This window comes from Sminthopsis crassicaudata, chromosome 2 (assembly GCF_048593235.1).
Source record: "Sminthopsis crassicaudata isolate SCR6 chromosome 2, ASM4859323v1, whole genome shotgun sequence".
Taxonomy (NCBI): Eukaryota; Metazoa; Chordata; class Mammalia; order Dasyuromorphia; family Dasyuridae; genus Sminthopsis; species Sminthopsis crassicaudata.
In genome coordinates, this window is record NC_133618.1 from 411877042 (window position 1) to 411895501 (window position 18460).

At 36.9% G+C, this 18460-nt stretch overlaps 1 pseudogene; it reads left to right on the plus strand.

Moving 5' to 3' along the window:
- LOC141552873 (calcineurin B homologous protein 1-like) overlaps positions 1–18460 on the plus strand; it is a 91616-nt pseudogene that overhangs the window by 25274 nt on the left and 47882 nt on the right.

Here is an 18460-nt window from a genome sequence, read left to right on the forward strand (position 1 = left end):
CCCTCATTACCGCTTTGGCTGCATCCCATAAATTTTGGTATGATGTCTCAACATTGTCATTTTCTTGAGTGAAATTATTGATTGTGTCTATAATTTGCTGTTTCACCCATTCGTTCTTAATTTGGTCTTTTTCTAGCTTTTTAAGTTGCAGGCCTAATTCATTGATATTCTCTTTCTCTTTTATTCAAGTAAGCCTTTAAAGATATAAAATTTCCGAAGATGGCGGAGAAGAAACACACGACTCCGTGAACGTCCTCACTCCCTCACAACCAATTAGATAAATTAAGTCTCAAAATAAGCCCAGGACTGATAGATACCACAAGGAGTGGAAGCATGACTTAAGAGCTGAAGAGAATCTGGAGTTTCAACAGAAAAGGTCAGTCCCCAGGGGAGAAAGAAGAGAGGCCAGCACAGACGGTGGGGTAGTGGCACACTGCACTGGTTGCACTGGGAAGGCCTCTGGGATCAGAGAAGCCACTGAGGTAAAGGAATCTGGCACAGGCTGTTAGCTCTTCTCTGCTAATTATTTAGCAGTTCAGAAGAGAAAGCCAAAATATTTTAAAACTCAGATTAGATTTTCCCCGGACCCTGGAGCTGACTCAGCAGATCTCAGCACCAGGGGGTGTGGCCTCAACTACCACCTGAGAATAGTTAAGAGATTGACAAGTGGGTGGATACGGCCCAAGGCAACACACACTGCCTACTTTAGCTGGAGGGAGTGGAACTCAGCTCCAGGAAGTCCCAGAGAAGCGAAACCTTTGAACTAGGGACCGCGGTTTCTGGCAGACACTTCCAGTTTGAGCACAGGGGCTTTTCACATCACCTGCTGCAGACATCCACGCCCCACCCGGACACATAGGCTGGGCTTTGTGCTGTCTTTACTGTTCAGTCTCAAATCTCAGGGAAGCCCCTAAAACACAGCGCCCTCTAAGCACAGCAGTGCTAATTACCTCTGAGGCACTTCCAGGGAGGGGGTGGGGAACTCTCTCCCAGAGCTCTATCTTAGCTCAGGCGCAGGAGCCGCTGCATCCATCCGGTCTGGGAGGAAGCTGGTAAAGAAGTAAATAAATAATTTCCTACCCCAGCGACAGACCCCAAAAGATTTTTTAAATATGAGCAAAAAAGCCAGAAAAACTATAGATTCCTTCTATACAGAGAAAGAGCGGGTATCCAACCCCGAGGAAGTTAACAGCAGAGAGACAGCAGATAACAACCTAAAGGGGAACGATTCCTGTCCCCCATCACATAATTCTCTCCTAGAAGAGACTCTTAAAAAATTAAGGGAGTTTGAAGAAAAATGGGGAAAGGAAAGGGAAGCTATGATAGAGAATAACAACGTCCTGAAATTGGAGTTGGAAAAAATAAAGAATTCACAGGAGATGCAGGGAAACAAAATTTATGAATTAGAAAAGGTTAAAAAAACACAGGAAAGTAGGATTTCTGAATTGGAAAAGATAAAAAAGTCTCAAGAAAATAGAATTTCTGAATTGGAAAAAGAAAATAATTCTCAAAAAAAATTAGGGAAATGGAAAAAAATTCAATAAAGCAAAATAATTCATTTAAAAACGAAATTGGGCATTTACAAAAAGAACTAAAAACTGTCAAAGAAGAAAATAACTCCTTAAAAGTCAGGATGGAACAAATAGAAATGAATGATTCACAGAGAACCCAAGAATCAGTCATACAAAGCAAAAAAAATGAGAAGCTGCAGAACAACGTCAAATACTTACTGGGAAAATCTATAGACCTGGAAAATAGATCTAGGAGAGATAATCTGCGGATCATTGGACTTCCCGAAAACTATGACCAAAAAAAGAGCCTAGATTCTATTTTACAGGAAATTATCAAAGAGAACTGTCCAGAGATAATAGAAACAGAAGGGAAAGTAGATGTGGAAAGAATTCATCGAACTCCTTCTGAAATAGACCCTAAAAAAAGAACACCACGGAATATAGTGGCTAAGCTGCAGAATTACCACACAAAGGAGAAAATCCTGCAAGCAGCTAGAAAAAAACAATTTAAATACCAAGGTGCCACAGTAAGGGTCACCCAAGATCTGGCTGCCTCCACATTAAAAGATAGAAGGGCCTGGAACCTGATATTCCATAAGGCAAAAGATCAAGGACTGCAACCAAGAATGAACTACCCAGCTAAGTTTAACATCTTTTTCCATGGAAGAAGATGGTCATTCAATGAAACAGAGGAATTCTATATGTTTCTAAGAAAAAAACCAGACTTAAGATATAAAATTTCCCCTTATTGCTGCTTCAGCTGCATCCCACAAATTTTGGTATGATGTCTCATCGTTGTCATTATCTTGGGTGAAATTATTGATTGTTTCTATAATTTGCTGTTTCACCTAATCATTTTTTTTAAGATGAGATTATTTACTTTCCAATTACTTTTTGGTCTATTTACCCCTAACATCTTGTTGAATGTAGTTTTTGTTGCATTGTGATCTGAGAAGAAAGCATTTACTATTTCTACCTTCGTGCACTTAATTTTGAGATATTTATGTCCTAATATATGGTTAATTTTTATATAGGTTCCATGAACTGCTGAGAAGAAAGGATACTCCTTTCTATCACCATTCAGTTTTCTCCAAAGATCTATCATACCTAATTTTTCTAATGTTCTATTTACCTCTTTAATTTCTTTCTTATTTGTTTTATGGTTTGATTTATCTAATTCTGAGAGTGCAAGGTTGAGATCTCCCATTATTATAGTTTTGCTGTCTATTTCTTCTTGCAACTCTCTTAACTTCTCCTTTAGGAAGTTAGATGCTATACCACTTGGTGCATATATGTTTAGTACTGATATTGCTTCATTGTCTATGCTATCTTTTAGCAAGATATAGTTTCCTTCCTTATCTCTTTTAATTAGATCAATTTCTGCTTTTGCTTGATCTGAGGTAAGGATGGCCACCCCTGCTTTTTTGACTTCACTTGAAGCACAATAGATTCTGCTCTAGCTTTTTACCTTTATTCTGTAAATATCTTCCTGTTTTAAATGAATTTCCTGTAAGCAACATATTGTACGGTTCTGACTTTTGATCCAGTCTGCTATCTGCCTCCATTTAATGGGAGAGTTCTTCCCATTCACATTTACAGTTAAAATTACTAATTCTGTATTTCTGCCATCATATTATCCCCAGATTATGCTTTTTTTTCCCCTTGTCCCCCCTTTACCCCTTCAACAGTATTAAACTTATGGACCCCACTTGTGTCACACAGCCCTCCTTTTTTAGAATCACTCCCCCCTCATTTTAATTCCCTTCCGCTTTCTTGTACCCTTCACTTATTACTCTTTTCTTTTTCCCTTTTCCTCTACCCCCTTTTAATGAGCTGAATGAAAATTCTCTGAAAAACAAATATGACAATTATTAACTCTTTGAGCCTATTCTGATGTGAGTAAGATTTACACAATATTACCCCCCCGTCTCTAACTTCCCTCAGATATAGTAAATTTTCTTTGCCTCATCCTGGGATGTAGTTTCCCTCTTTTTATCTGTCCTTTTCCCATTTTCTGATACTATACCCTTTCCCTTTCTAATTCCCCCTTTTTTAAAATGTTGTATCAGTAAAATCAAATTATACATGTGCAGTTTCTGTACATCCACAACAAGAGTTCCTTTTACCTTTTTCTGCTTCTCTTGGGTCTCGTGATTTGAAATCAAATTTTTTGTTTAGATCTGTTTTTTTTTTTCTTAGAAACAAATGGAATTAATCTGTTTCATTAAATGTCCATCTTCGTCTATCAAAGAAAATGCTAATCTTTGATGGGTAGTTTATTCTTGGCTCCATTCCAAGTTTTTTTGCCTTTCAGAATATCATATACCAGGCCCTTCAATCATTTTTGTGGAGGCAGCCAGATCTTCAGTGACCCCCATTGTGGCACCTCGATATTTGAAATGTTTTTTTCCTGGCTGCTTGTAATATTTTTTCCTTAGTCTGATAGTTCTGCTGCTTGGCCACAATATTCCGTGGAGTTTTTTTTTTTTTTTTTTTTTAGGGTCTTTTTCAGAAGGTGTTCAATGAATTCTTTCAATGCCTATTTTATCTTCTGGTTGGTTCTATTATCTCTGAACAGTTCTCTTTGATGATTTCATGAAAAATAGAATCTAGGCTCTTTTTTCATCATAATTTTCAGGAAGTCCAATCATCCTCAGATTATCTCTCCTAGATTTATTTTCCAAATCTATCAATTTTCCCAGTAAATATTTGACATTATTCTCCAGCTTTTAATTTTATTGGTTTTGCTTGACTGATTCTTGGTGTCTCAATGAATCATTAATTCTATTTGTTCAGTTCTGATTTTTAATGAGTTATTTTCTTTGTTCGCTTTTTTCTCTTAGTTTTGAATATGTCCGATTGAGTTTTAAAATGAGTCATTTTGCTTTATTGAATTTTTTTCCATTTCACTAATTTTGTTTTTTATTGAGTTATTTTCTTTTTCCAATTCACAAATCCTACTTTCTTGGGAATTCTTTATCTTTTCCAATTCACAGATTCTACTTTCCTGTGATTTTTTAACCTTTACCAATTCACAAATTTTCTTTCCCTGCACTTTCTGTGAATTCTTTATCTTTTCCAATTCAAATTTCAGGATGTTGTTGCTCTGTATCATAGCTTCTCTTTCCTTTCCCCATTTTTCTTCTAAGTCTCTTAACTTTTAACTCTTCTAGGAGAGAGTTATGTGATGGGGGCCAGGTATCATTCCCCTTTATGGTATTATCTGGAAACTTTCTGCTATTAGCCTACTCAGCGTTGGAAACCCATTCTTTTTCTGTATAGAAGCTGTCAATCGTTCTTTTCAAATTTTTACTCATTTTTAAAAATCTGTCTTCAGGGTAGGGAATTTACCAGCTCCCTTACAGAACAGGGATAGGATGAATTGCAGCTGTCTTGTGAATGGGCTGCAAAGGTAAGAGGGAGCTCTGTGAGAGAGTACCCCCACTACTGGAGGTGACTCAGAGATGGTTAGCATGGCTGGCCTGTGGGAGTGCCCAGTGAAGAATCCCCAATATGTGGCCTAGCAACTGCCCTGAGGCTAGAGGCTAAACAATGAAAGTGTCATAACCCCAGGGCAAAACCCCCTGTTGGGCTGTGGATATTAGCAGCTGACCAGCAAAAAATCCCCAAGCACACATACCAGAAGTGTCTCTGCCCAGGGAAGTATAGTTGCTGCTGCGGGAGTTTTGCTGCTGTGGAAGTTCCACTACCTGAGGCCAAGCCCCCCACTGTGTGGATTCTAGGCTGCCCCAGGCTATGTCCCCCGCTGTGCAAGTTCTTAATTGCCCCAAGGAAAAGCCCCAGACAGCAGAAGGCAGCTGATCAGCAGTGCCAGGATCTGTGTTGAGTCACTTCTGGCTTGGGATAGTTATAGGTTCTTGCATTTTTTTTTTTTTTAAGTGGCTATGATTTCTCTGCTGATTTGCTGTTTTGCAAGCAGAGTAGAGCAATCAGCCTATGACAGATTCCTCTCCCTCAGTAGCTTTTCTAAACCTAGAGGCCTCCTACAGCCCGTTTGGCACAAAATATGCTAGCCTTTAGCCTAATCCTGTCTGTGCCAGTCTTGCTCCACCCCTCAGCACTGATCTTTTCTGACAAAATTCCAGATTCTCTTTGGCTGGTAAATTGTGCTTGTGATCTTTGTGGTTTTTAACCAGTCCAGAGCTATTTTTGAGGCTGAGTTAAATAGTTGGTATTGAAGGTAAGAGGGAGCTTAGAAATTCACATGTATCTTCTCCGTCATCTTGATTCCGACCCTCCCCCCCAATCATTCTTTAAGATGAGAATATTTAGTTTCCAATTACTTTTTGGTCTATTTACCCATAACTTTTTGTTCAATGTATCTTTTATTGCATTGTGATCTGAAAAGAATTAATTTACTACTTCTGCCTTCCTGTATTTAACTTGAGGTCTTTATGTCCTAAGATGTGGTCAATTTTTAGCAAGATATAGTTCCCTTCCTTACCTCTTTTAATTAGATCAGTTTTTGCTTTTGCTTGATCTGAGATAAGGATGGCTACCCCAGTTTTTTTTTTACTTCATCTGAAGCATAATACATTCTCCTCCAGCCTTTTACCTTTACTCTGTATATATCTCCCTGCTTTAAATGTATTTCTTGTAAACAACATATTTTAGGGTTCTGACTTTTGATCCAGTCTGCTATCTGCCTCTGCTTAATGGGAGAGTTAAAATTACTAATTCTGTATTTCTTGCCAATTTATTACCTCCAGATTATACTTTTCTTTTTCTTGCCCCCCCCCATAACCGTCTTTCCCAATATTAAACTTATGGACCCCACTTTTGTTACACCACTTGCCTACTATAGGATCCTTCCCTCTCCCCTTTGAATCTCTTCCCCTTTCTTATATCCTTCCCTTATTGCTCTTTTCTTTTTCCCTTTTCCTCTCCCCTTTTTTAATGAGGTGAGAAAATATTCTCTGTAAAACAAATATGCCAATTATTTTTTCTTGAGCCAACTCTGATGAGAGCAAGGTTCACAACGTGTTCCTCCCTCTCTCTAAATTCCCTCAGATATGAGAGTTTTTCTTTGCCTCTTTGTGGGATGTAGTTTCCCTCTTTTTATCCCTCCTTCTCCTTTTTTTCTGACATTATCCTCTTTCTATTTCTACTTCCCTTTTTATGTTACAGCAATAAATTAAAATTATAAACATAGTCTTTATATATAATCACAACAAAAATGCAGTTCTCAAGAGTTCCTTTTATCTTTTTTCTGCTTCTCTTGAGTTCTATGGTTGGAGATCAAATTTTTTGTTTACATCTGTTTTTTCCCTTAAAAACAATTGGAATTCCTCTGTTTCATTAAATGTCCATCATCTTCCATGGAAAAAAATGCTCAACCTAACTGGGTAGTTTATTCTTGGCTGCATTCCAAGTTCTTTTGGTTTTGGAATATCAGATTCCAGGCCCTTTGATCCTTTAATATGGAGGCAGCCAGATCTTGAGTGATCCTTATCATGACACCTTGATATCTGAATTGTTTTTTTCTGGCTACTTGTAATATTTTTCCCTTAGTCTGATTATTCTGAAGTTTGGCCACAATATTCCTTGGAGTTTTTATTTTAGCATCTTTTTCAGAAGGTGTTCGATGAATTCTTTCAATAGCTATTTTATCTACTGGTTCTATTACATCTGAACAGTTCTCTTTGATTTTCTGTAAAATAGTATCTAGGCTCTTTCATCATAATTTTTGGGAAGTCCAATAATGCTCAGATTATCTCTCAAAGATCTATTTTCCACTTTTGTCATTTTTCCAAATGGATATTTGACATTTTTTCCTAATTTTTCTTTTTTTTTTTTTTTTTTTGGTTTTGCTTGACTGATTCTTGGTGTCTCAAAGAATCATTCATTTCTATTTGTTCACTTCTGATTTTTAATGAGCTACTTCCTTCAGTAGCATTTTTTTATTTTACTTTTTGGTATATTTCCAAATGAGTTTTTAAATGAATTGTTTTGCTCTATGGAATATTTTTTCCATTTCACAATTTTTTTTTTTTTTTTTTTTTTTAGTGAGTTATTTTCTTTTTCCAATTCACAAATCCTACTTTCTTGGGAATTCTTTATCTTTACCAATTCACAAATCCTACTTTCCAGGGATTTTTTAACCTTTTCTAATCCACAAATTCTATTTCCCTGCACTTTTTGGAAATTCTTTACTCTTTCCAATTCACATTTCAGGAAGTTGTTACTCTCTTACATAGCTTCTCTTTCCTTTCCCCATTTTTCTTCTAACTCTCTTTTAAGGTTTTTCATAGTCTCTTCTAGGAAAGAGTTATGTGATGGGGGCCAGGTAACATTCCCCTTTGAGGTATTATCTGGAGACTGTTTACTATTATTCTCCTCGGGGTTGCAGACCTGCTCTCTTTTTGTAAAGAAGGTATCGATCATCCTTTTGATTTTTTTTTAACTCATTTTTTAAAGCTTGTAGGGTCTGCCTTCAGAGCAAGGAGGCTACCAGCTTCCTCTGCAGAACAGAAATAGGTATATAGATGGCAGTTGTAAAGAGCAGCAAGGTATGGGAGTGCTCTGGGAAAAACTTCCCCCTCACTGGAAGTGATTCAGACCTGGTTAGCATGGGCTGAGCTGTGGAAGTACCCAGTAAAGAACCCCACTGTGTGGCTTAGCGACTGCCCTGAGGCTAAAGGCTGAACAGTGAAAGTGTCACTACCCTAGGTCAAAGCCCACTGTGGGGTTGTGGATATTAACAACTGACCAGTGAATAGTCCCACATAGATCACCTGGGAAGCACAGTGGCTCTCTGGAAGTTCTATTGCTGCTGACTGAGATCCACACTATACAGATTAGAGGTTGTTCTGGGCGGTGCCCCCCTGCTGTGCAAGTCCATAACTGCCCCAAGGAAAAGCCCCATACTGCACATTGACGCTGCACAATTGTGCTGTGATTTGTGCTGAGTCACTTACGATTTTGGGTGTGTATAGACAGTTCCTGTTAGATTCTGGCATTTTTAGAGTGGCTTTGATTTCTCTGCTGATCGGCAGTTTTGCAAACATAGCAGAACAACCAGACTATGACAGAGTCATTTCTGCAATTATTCTAACCACAGAGGCCACCCCTGCCCAATCTGCACAGCCTCTAGTTCTATCTCTGCCTGCACTGGTTTAGTGGTTTGCTCTGACCCCTCAGGATAAACTTTTTCTTTTCTTTCTTTCTTTATTTTTTTTTAATAGTTATTTTTCACAGTATATATGCATGATTAATTTTTAAAAAATAATATTATCCCTTGTATTCATTTTTCCAAATTATCCCCTCCCTCCCTCTACTCCCTCTTCTTGATGACAGGCAATCCCATATATTTTACATATGTTACAATATAACCTAGATACAATATATGTGTGTAAATACCATTTTCTTGTTGCACATTAAGTATTAGATTTCTAAAGTATAAGTAACCTGGGTAGATAGACAGTAGTGCTAACAATTTACATTCGGGGGGGGCAGAGCCAAGATGGCGGAGAAGAAACACACTACTCAGTGAACGTCCTCACTCCCTCACAACCAATTAGATAAATTAAGTCTCAAAATTAGCTCAGGACTGATAGATACCACAAGGACTGGAAGCACGACTTACCAGCTGAAGAGAATCTGGAGTTTCAACAGGAAAGGTCAGTTCTCAGGGGAGAAATAAGAAAGACCAGCACAGACGGTGGGGTAGGGGCACACTGCGCCCATTGCGCTGGGAGGGGCTCTGGGATCAGAGAAGCCACTGAGGTAAAGGAATCTGGCACAGGCTGTTAGCTCTTCTCTGCTAATTATTTAGCAGTTCAGAAGAGAAAGCCAAAATATTTTAAAACTCAGATTAGATTTCCCCCCCCCCCCCCCACCCTGGGGGTGACTCGGCAGACTCGGCACCAGGGGGTGTGGCCTCAGCTACCTCCTGAGAATAGTTAAGAGACTGACAAGTGGGTGGATACGGCCCAAGGCAACACACACTGCCTAGCTTAGCTGGAGGGAGTGGAACTCAGCTCCAGGAAGTCCCAGAGAAGCGGAACCTTTGAACTAGGGACCGCGGTTTCTGGCAGACACTTCCAGTTTGAGCGCAGGGGCTTCTCACGTCACCTGCTGCAGACATCCACTCCCCACCCGGACACATAGGCTGAGCTTCTTGCTGTCTTCACTGTTCTACGCCCTCAAAGCACAGCAGTGCTAATCACCTCTGAGGCACTTCCAGGGAGGGGGTGGGGAACTCTCTCCCAGAGCTCTCTCTTAGCGCGGGCGCAGGGGCCGCTGCATCCATCCGGTCTGGGAGGAAGCTGGTAAAGAAGTAAATAATTTCCTACCCCAGGGACAGACCCCAAAACATTTTTTAAGTATGAGCAAAAAAGCTAGAAAAACTATAGATTCCTTCTATACAGAGAAAGAGCGGGTATCCAACCCCGAGGAAGTTAACAGAAAAGATTCAGAAGATAACAACCTAAAGGGGAACGATTCCTGCCCCCCATCACATAACTCTCTCCTAGAAGAAGCTCTTAAGAAATTGAGGGAGATCGAAGAAAAATGGGGCAAGGAAAGGGAAGTTATGATAGAGAATAACAACGTCCTGAAATTGGAGTTGGAAAAAATAAAGAATTCACAGGAGATGCAGGGAAACAAAATTAGTGAATTAGAAAAGGTTAAAAAAACACAGGAAAGTAGGATTTCTGAATTGGAAAAGATAAAAAAGTCTCAAGAAAATAGAATTTCTGAATTGGAAAAAGAAAACAATTCTCAAAAAAAAAAATTAGGGAAATGGAAAAAAATTCAATAGAGCAAAATAATTCATTTAAAAACGAAATTGGGCATTTACAAAAAGAACTAAAAACTGTGAAAGAAGAAAATAACTCCTTAAAAGTCAGGATGGAACAAATAGAAATGAATGATTCACAGAGAACCCAAGAATCAGTCAAACAAAACAAAAAAAATGAGAAGCTGGAGAACAACGTCAAATACTTACTGGGAAAATCTATAGACCTGGAAAATAGATCTAGGAGAGATAATCTGCGGATTATTGGACTTCCAGAAAACTATGACCAAAAAAAGAGCCTAGATTCTATTTTACAGGAAATTATCAAAGAGAACTGTCCAGAGATAATAGAAACAGAAGGGAAAGTAGATGTGGAAAGAATTCATCGAACTCCTTCTGAAATAGACCCTAAAAAAAGAACACCACGGAATATTGTGGCTAAGCTGCAGAATTACCACACAACGGAGAAAATCCTGCAAGCAGCTAGAAAAAAACAATTTAAATACCAAGGTGCCACAATAAGGGTCACCCAAGATCTGGCTGCCTCCACATTAAAAGATAGAAGGGCCTGGAACCTGATATTCCGTAAGGCAAAAGATCAAGGACTGCAACCAAGAATGAACTACCCAGCTAAGTTTAGCATCTTTTTCCACGGAAGAAGATGGTCATTCAATGAAACAGAGGAATTCTATATGTTTCTAAGAAAAAAACCAGACTTAAACAAAAAATTTGATCTACATCCACAAGACTGAAGAGAAACAGAAAAAGGTACACAGAACCCTTGAGAACTGTAACTCTGTTGTGGGTATATAAAAAATACTCAAGGATAATTTGATTTTACTGATATAAAAGAAAAAAAGGGGGGTGTAGTAAAGGGAAGGAGGTCGGTTCAGAAAAAGGGGAAGGAGTGATAAAAAGAGGGAAACTACATCCCAGGAAGAGACATAGAAAATACACCATATCTGAGGGAACTTAGTGAGGGGGAGAATCATTGTGTGAATCTTACTCTCATCAGAAGAGGCTCAAAGAGTAAATAATTAACATATTTGTTTTTCAGAGAATTTTCTCTCACCTCATTAAAAGGGGGGAGAGGAAAAGGGAAAAGGAAAAGGGGAATAAGTGAAGGGACTTGGAGGGAGGGGGGAGGGATCCTAAAAAAAAAAAAAAAAAAAAAAAGAGGGAGGGTTGCGCGTCACAAGGGGGGTCTGTAAATTAAATATCGGGGAGGGGGATCAGGGGGGTCAAGGGAAAAAAGCATAATCTGGGGATAATACGATGGCAGGAAATACAGAATTAGTAATTTTAACTGTAAATGTAAATGGGATGAACGATCCCATCAAACGGAGACGGATAGTAGATTGGATCAAAAAGCAGAACCCTACAATATGTTGCCTACAGGAAACACACTTAAAGCAGGGAGATACATACAGAGTAAAGGTTAAAGGTTGGAACAGAGCCTATTATGCTTCAGGTAAAGCCAAAAAAGCAGGGGTAGCTATCCTTATCTCAGATCAAGCAAAAGCAGAAGTAGATCTCGTTAAAAAAGATAAGGAAGGAAACTATATCCTGCTGAAAGGTAGCATAAATAATGAAGCCATATCAATACTAAACATATATGCACCAAGTGGTATAGCATCTAACTTTCTAAAGGAAAAGTTAAGAGAACTGCAAGAAGAAATAGACAGTAAAACTATAATAGTGGGAGATCTCAACCTTGCACTCTCAGATTTAGACAAATCAAACCACAAAACAAACAAGAAAGAAATTAAAAAAGTAAATAGAACATTAGAAAAACTAGGTATGATAGACCTTTGGAGAAAACTGAATGGCAATAGGAAGGAATATACTTTCTTCTCAGCAGTTCATGGATCCTATACAAAAATTGACCATATACTAGGACATAAAGATCTCAAAATTAAATGTAGGAAGGCAGAAATAATAAATGCCTTCTTCTCAGATCACAATGCAATAAAAGCTACATTCAGTAAAAAGTTAGGGGTAAATAGACCAAAAAGTAATTGGAAACTGAATAATCTCATCTTAAAGAATGACTGGGTGAAAGAGCAAATTATAGAAACAATTAACAATTTCACCCAAGATAATGATAATGATGAGACATCATATCAAAATCTTTGGGATGCAGCTAAAGCGGTAATAAGGGGAAATTTTATATCTTTAGAGGCTTATTTGAAGAAAATTGAGAAAGAGAAGATTAACGAATTGGGCTTACAACTTAAAAGGCTAGAAAAAGACCAAATTATAAACCCCCAACCAAAAATTAAACTCGAAATACAAAAATTAAAAGGAGAAATCAATAAAATTGAAAGTAAAAAAACTATTGAATTAATAAATAAAACCAAGAGTTGGTTTTATGAAAAAGCCAATAAAATAGATAAACCTTTGGTAAATTTGATCAAAAAAAAGAAAGAGGAAAATCAAATTGATAGTCTTACAAATGAAAAGGGGGATCTTTCCACCAATGAAGAGGAAATTAGAGAAATAGTAAGGAGTTACTTTGCCCAACTTTATGCCAATAAATTTGATAACTTAAGTGAAATGGATGACTTCCTCCAAAAATATAGGCTCCCTAGATTAACAGAGGAGGAGATAAATTGCTTAAATAGTCCCATTTCAGAAAAAGAAATAGAACAAGCTATTAACCAACTCCCCAGGAAAAAATCCCCAGGGCCAGATGGATTCACATGTGAATTCTACCAAACATTTAAAGAACAATTAGCCCCAATGTTATATAAATTATTTGAAAAAATAGGGGATGAAGGAGTCCTACCAAACTCCTTTTATGACACAGACATGGTACTGATACCTAAACCTGGTAGATCGAAAACTGAGAAAGAAAATTATAGACCAATCTCCTTAATGAATATTGATGCTAAAATCTTAAATAAGATATTAGCAAAAAGACTTCAGAAAATCATCTCCAAGATAATACACTATGATCAAGTAGGATTTATTCCAGGAATGCAGGGCTGGTTTAATATTAGGAAAACTATTAATATAATTGACCATATTAATAATCAAATTAATAAGAACCATATGATCATCTCAATAGATGCCAGAAAAAGCATTTGACAAAATCCAACATCCATTCCTACTAAAAACTCTTGAGAGTATAGGAATAAATGGATTATTCCTTAGAATAATCAGGAGTATATATTTAAGACCGTCAGGTAAAGCATAATATGCAATAGAAATAAACTGCAACCTTTCCCAGTAAGATCAGGAGTGAAACAAGGTTGCCCACTATCACCATTACTATTCAATATAGTACTAGAAACGCTAGCCTCGGCAATAAGAGCCAAGAAAGAGATTCAAGGAATTAGAGTAGGAAATGAGGAAATTAAACTATCACTTTTTGCAGATGACATGATGGTATACTTAGAGAACCCCAAAGACTCTGCTAAAAAGCTACTAGAAATAATTCAAAATTTCAGCAAAGTGGCAGGATACAAAATAAATCCACATAAATCCTCGGCATTTTTATATATCACTAACAAAATGCAACAGCAAGAGATACAAAGAGAAATTCCATTCCAAACAAATGCTGATAGTATAAAATATTTGGGAATCCATCTACCAAAGAGTAGTCTGGAATTATATGAGAAAAATTACAAAACACTTGCCACAAAAATAAAATCAGATTTAAATAATTGGAAAGACATTCAGTGCTCTTGGATAGGCCGAGCGAATATAATAAAGATGACAATACTCCCCAAACTAATCTATCTGTTTAGTGCTATACCAATCAGACTCCCAAGAAACTATGTTAATGACCTAGAAAAAATAACAACAAAATTCATATGGAAGAATAAAAGGTCAAGAATTGCAAGGGAACTAATGAAAAAAAACTCAGAGGAAGGTGGTCTAAGTGTACCTGATCTAAAGCTATATTATATAGCAGCAGTCACCAAAACCATTTGGTATTGGCTAAGAAATAGACCGGTAGATCAGTGGAACAGATTAGATACAAAGGACAAAAAAGGGTACATCTATAGCAATCTAATCTTTGACAAACCCAAAGATTCCAACATTAGGGATAAAAATTCATTATTCGGAAAAAACTGTTGGGAAAACTGGAAATTAGTATGGCAGAAATTAGATATGGATCCACACTTAACACCATATACCAAGATAAGATCAAAATGGGTCCATGATTTAGGCATAAAGAGGGAGATAATAAATAGATTAGAGGAACAGAGGATAATCTACCTCTCAGACTTGTGGAGGAGGAAGGAATTTATGACCAGAGGAGAACTAGAGATCATTATTGATCACAAAATAGAAGATTTTGATTACATCAAACTAAAATGTTTCTGTACAAATAATACTAATGCAAACAAGATTAGAAGGGAAGTAACAAATTGGGAAAATATTTTTAAAAACAAAGGTTCTGACAAAGGTCTCATTTCCAAAATATATAGAGAACTGACCATAATTTATAAGAAACCAAACCATTCTCCAATTGATAAATGGTCAAAGGATATGAACAGACAATTCTCAGAGGAAGAAATTGAAACTATATCCACTCACATGAAAGAGTGTTCCAAATCACTACTGATCAGAGAAATGCAAATTAAGACCACTCTGAGATACCACTACACACCTGTCAGATTGGCTAAGATGACAGGAACAAATAATGACAAATGTTGGAGGGGATGTGGGGAAATTGGGACACTAATACATTGCTGGTGGAGTTGTGAAAGAATCCAGCCATTCTGGAGAGCAATCTGGAATTATGCCCAAAAAGTTATCAAACTGTGCATACCCTTTGACCCAGCAGCGCTACTACTGGGATTATATCCCAAAGAAATACTAAAGAGCGGAAAGAGACATATATGTGCCAAAATGTTTGTGGCAGCTCTTTTTGTTGTAGCTAGAAACTGGAAGATGAATGGATGTCCATCAGTTGGAGAATGGTTGGGTAAATTGTGGTATATGAAAGTTATGGAATATTATTGCTCAGTAAGAAATGACCAGCAGGAGGAATACAGAGAGGGTTGGAGAGACTTAAATCAACTGATGCTGAGTGAAATGAGCAGAACCAGAAGATCACTGTACACTTCAACAACGATACTGTATGAGGATGTATTCTGATGGAAGTGGAAATCTTCAACATAAAGAAGATCCAACTCACTTCCAGTTGATCAATGATGGACAGAGGTAGATACACCCAGAGAAGAAACACTGGGAGGGGAATGTAAATTGTTAGCACTAATATCTGTCTGCCCAGGTTGCATGTACCTTCGGATTCTAATGTTTATTGTGCAACAAGAAAATGATATTCACACACATGTATTGTACTTAGACTATATTGTAACACATGTAAAATGTATGGTATTGCCTGTCGTCGGGGGGAGGGAATAAGGGAGGGGGGGTAATTTGGAAAAATGAATACAAGGGATAATATTATAAAATATATATATATATATATAATAAAAAAAATTAAAAAAAAAATTACAATTTAAAAAAAAAAAAAAAAAAAACAATTTACATTCACTTCCCAGTGTTCCTTCTCTGGGTGTAGTTGTTTCTGTCCATCACTGATCAAGTGGAAGTGAGTTGGATCTTCTTTATGTTGAAGATATCCACTTCCATCAGAATACATCTTCATACAACAATGAAGTGTACAGCGATCTTTTGGTTCTATTCATTTCACTCAACATTAGTTCATGTAAGTCTCTCCAAGCCTCTCTGTATTCCTCCTACTGGTCATTTCTTATAGAGCAATAATATTCCATAACCTTCATATACCATAATTTACCCAACAATTCTCCAATTGATGGACATCCATTCATCTTCCAGTTTCTAGCCACTACAAAAAGAGCTACCACAAACATTTTGGCACATGCAAGTCCCTTTCCGCTCTTTAGTATTTCTTTGGAATATAAGCCCAATAGCAGCAATGCTGGATCAAAGAGTGTGCACAGTTTGATGACTTTTTGGGCATAGTTCCAAATTGCTCTCCAGAATTGCTGGATTCTTTCACAACTCCACCAACAATGTATCAGTGTCCCAGTTTTCCCACATCCCCTCCAACATTCATCATTATTAGTTCCTGTCATCTTAGCCAATCTGACAGGTGTGTAGTGGTATCTCAGAGTTGTCTTAATTTGCATTTCTCTGATCAGTAGTGATTTGGAACACTCTTTCATATGAGTGGATATAATTTCAATTTCATCATCTGAGAATTGTCTGTTCATATCCTTTGACCATTTATCAATTGGAGAATGGTTTGATTTCTTATAAAATAGGAACAATTCTCTATATATTTTGGAAATGAGACCTTTATCAGAACCTTTAACTTTAAAAATATTTTCCCAATTTGTTATTTCTGTTCTAATCTTGTTTGTATTAGTATTGTTTATGAAGAAACTGTTTAGTTTGATGTAATCAAAATCTTCTATTTTGTGATCAATAATGAACTCTAGTTCTCCTCTGGTCATAAATTCCTTCCTCCTCCACAGGTCTGAGAGGTAGACGATTCTCTATTCCTCTAATCTATTTATGATTTCATTCTTTATGCCTAAGTACTGGACCCATTTTGATTTTATCTTGGTATATGGTGTTAAGTGTGGATCCATATCTAATTTCTGCCATACTAATTTCCAGTTTTCCCAACAGTTTTTTCCAAATAATGAATTTTTTCCCTAATGTTGGTATCTTTGGGTTTGTCAAAGATTAGATTGCTATAGATGTACCCTTTTTTGTCCTTTATATCTAATCTGTTCCACTGATCAACTAGTCTATTTCTTCGCCCATACCAAATGGTTTTAGTGACTGCTGCTGTATAATATAGCTTTAGATCAGGTACACTTAAACCACCTTCATCTCACTTTTTTTTTCATTAATTCCCTTGCAATTCTCGACCTTTTATTCTTCCATATAAATTTTGTTGTTATTTTTTCTAGGTCATTAAAATAGTTTCTTGGGAGTCTGATTGGTATAGCACTAAACAGATAGATTAGTTTGGGGAGTATTGTCATCTTTATTATATTTGCTCAGCCTTTCCAAGAGCACTGGATGTCTTTCCAATTATCTAAATCTGACTTTATTTTTGTGGCAAGAGTTTTGTAATTTTTCTCATATAATTCCAGACTACTCTTTGGTAGATGGATTCCCAAATATTTTATACTCTCAACATTTGTTTGGAATGGAATTTCTCTTTGTATCTCTTGCTGTTGCATTTTGTTGGTGATATATAAAAATGCTGAGGATTTATGTGGATTTATTTTGTATCCTGCAACTTTGCTAAAATTCTGAATTATTTCTAATAGCTTTTTAGCAGAGTCTTTGGGGTTCTCTAAGTATACCATCATGTCATCTGCAAAGAGTGATAGTTTTATTTCCTCATGTCCTACTCTAATTCCTTGAATCTCTTTCTCGGCTCTTATTGCCAAGGCTAGCTTTTCTAGTACTATTGAATAGGAATGGTGATAGTGGGCAACCTTGTTTCACTCCTGATCTTACTGGGAAAGGTTGCAGTTTATTTCCATTGCATATTATGCTTACTGACTGTCTTAAATATATGCTCCTGATTATTCTAAGGAATAGTCCACTTATTCCTATACTCTCAAGCGTTTTTAGTAGGAATGGATGTTGGATTTTGTCAAATGATTTTTCTGCATCTATTGAGATGATCATATGTTTTTTATTAATTTGATTATTAATATGGTAAATTATACTAATAGTTTTCCTAATATTAAACCAGCCCTGCATTCCTGGTATAAATCCTACTTGACCATAGTGTATTATCCTGGCGATGATTTTCTGAAGTCTTTTTGCGAATATCTTATTTAAGATTTTAGCATCAATAGTCATTAAGGAAATTGGTTTGTAATATTCTTTTTCAGTTTTCGATCGAGCTGGTTTAGGAATCAGTACCATGTCTGTTTCATAAAAGGAGTTTGGTAGGACTCCTTCATCCCCTATTTTTTCAAATAGTTTATATAGCACTGGGGCTAATTTGCTTTAAATGTTTGGTAGAATTCACATGTAAATCCATCTGGTCCTTGGGATATTTTCCTGGGGAGTTGATTAATAGCTTGTTCTATTTCTTTTCTGAAATGGGACTTTTTATGTAATTTGTCTCCTCCTTCCTTTAGGAAGCTTATATTTTTGGAGAATGTCATCCATTTCACTTAAGTTATCAAATTTATTGGCATAAAGTTGGGCA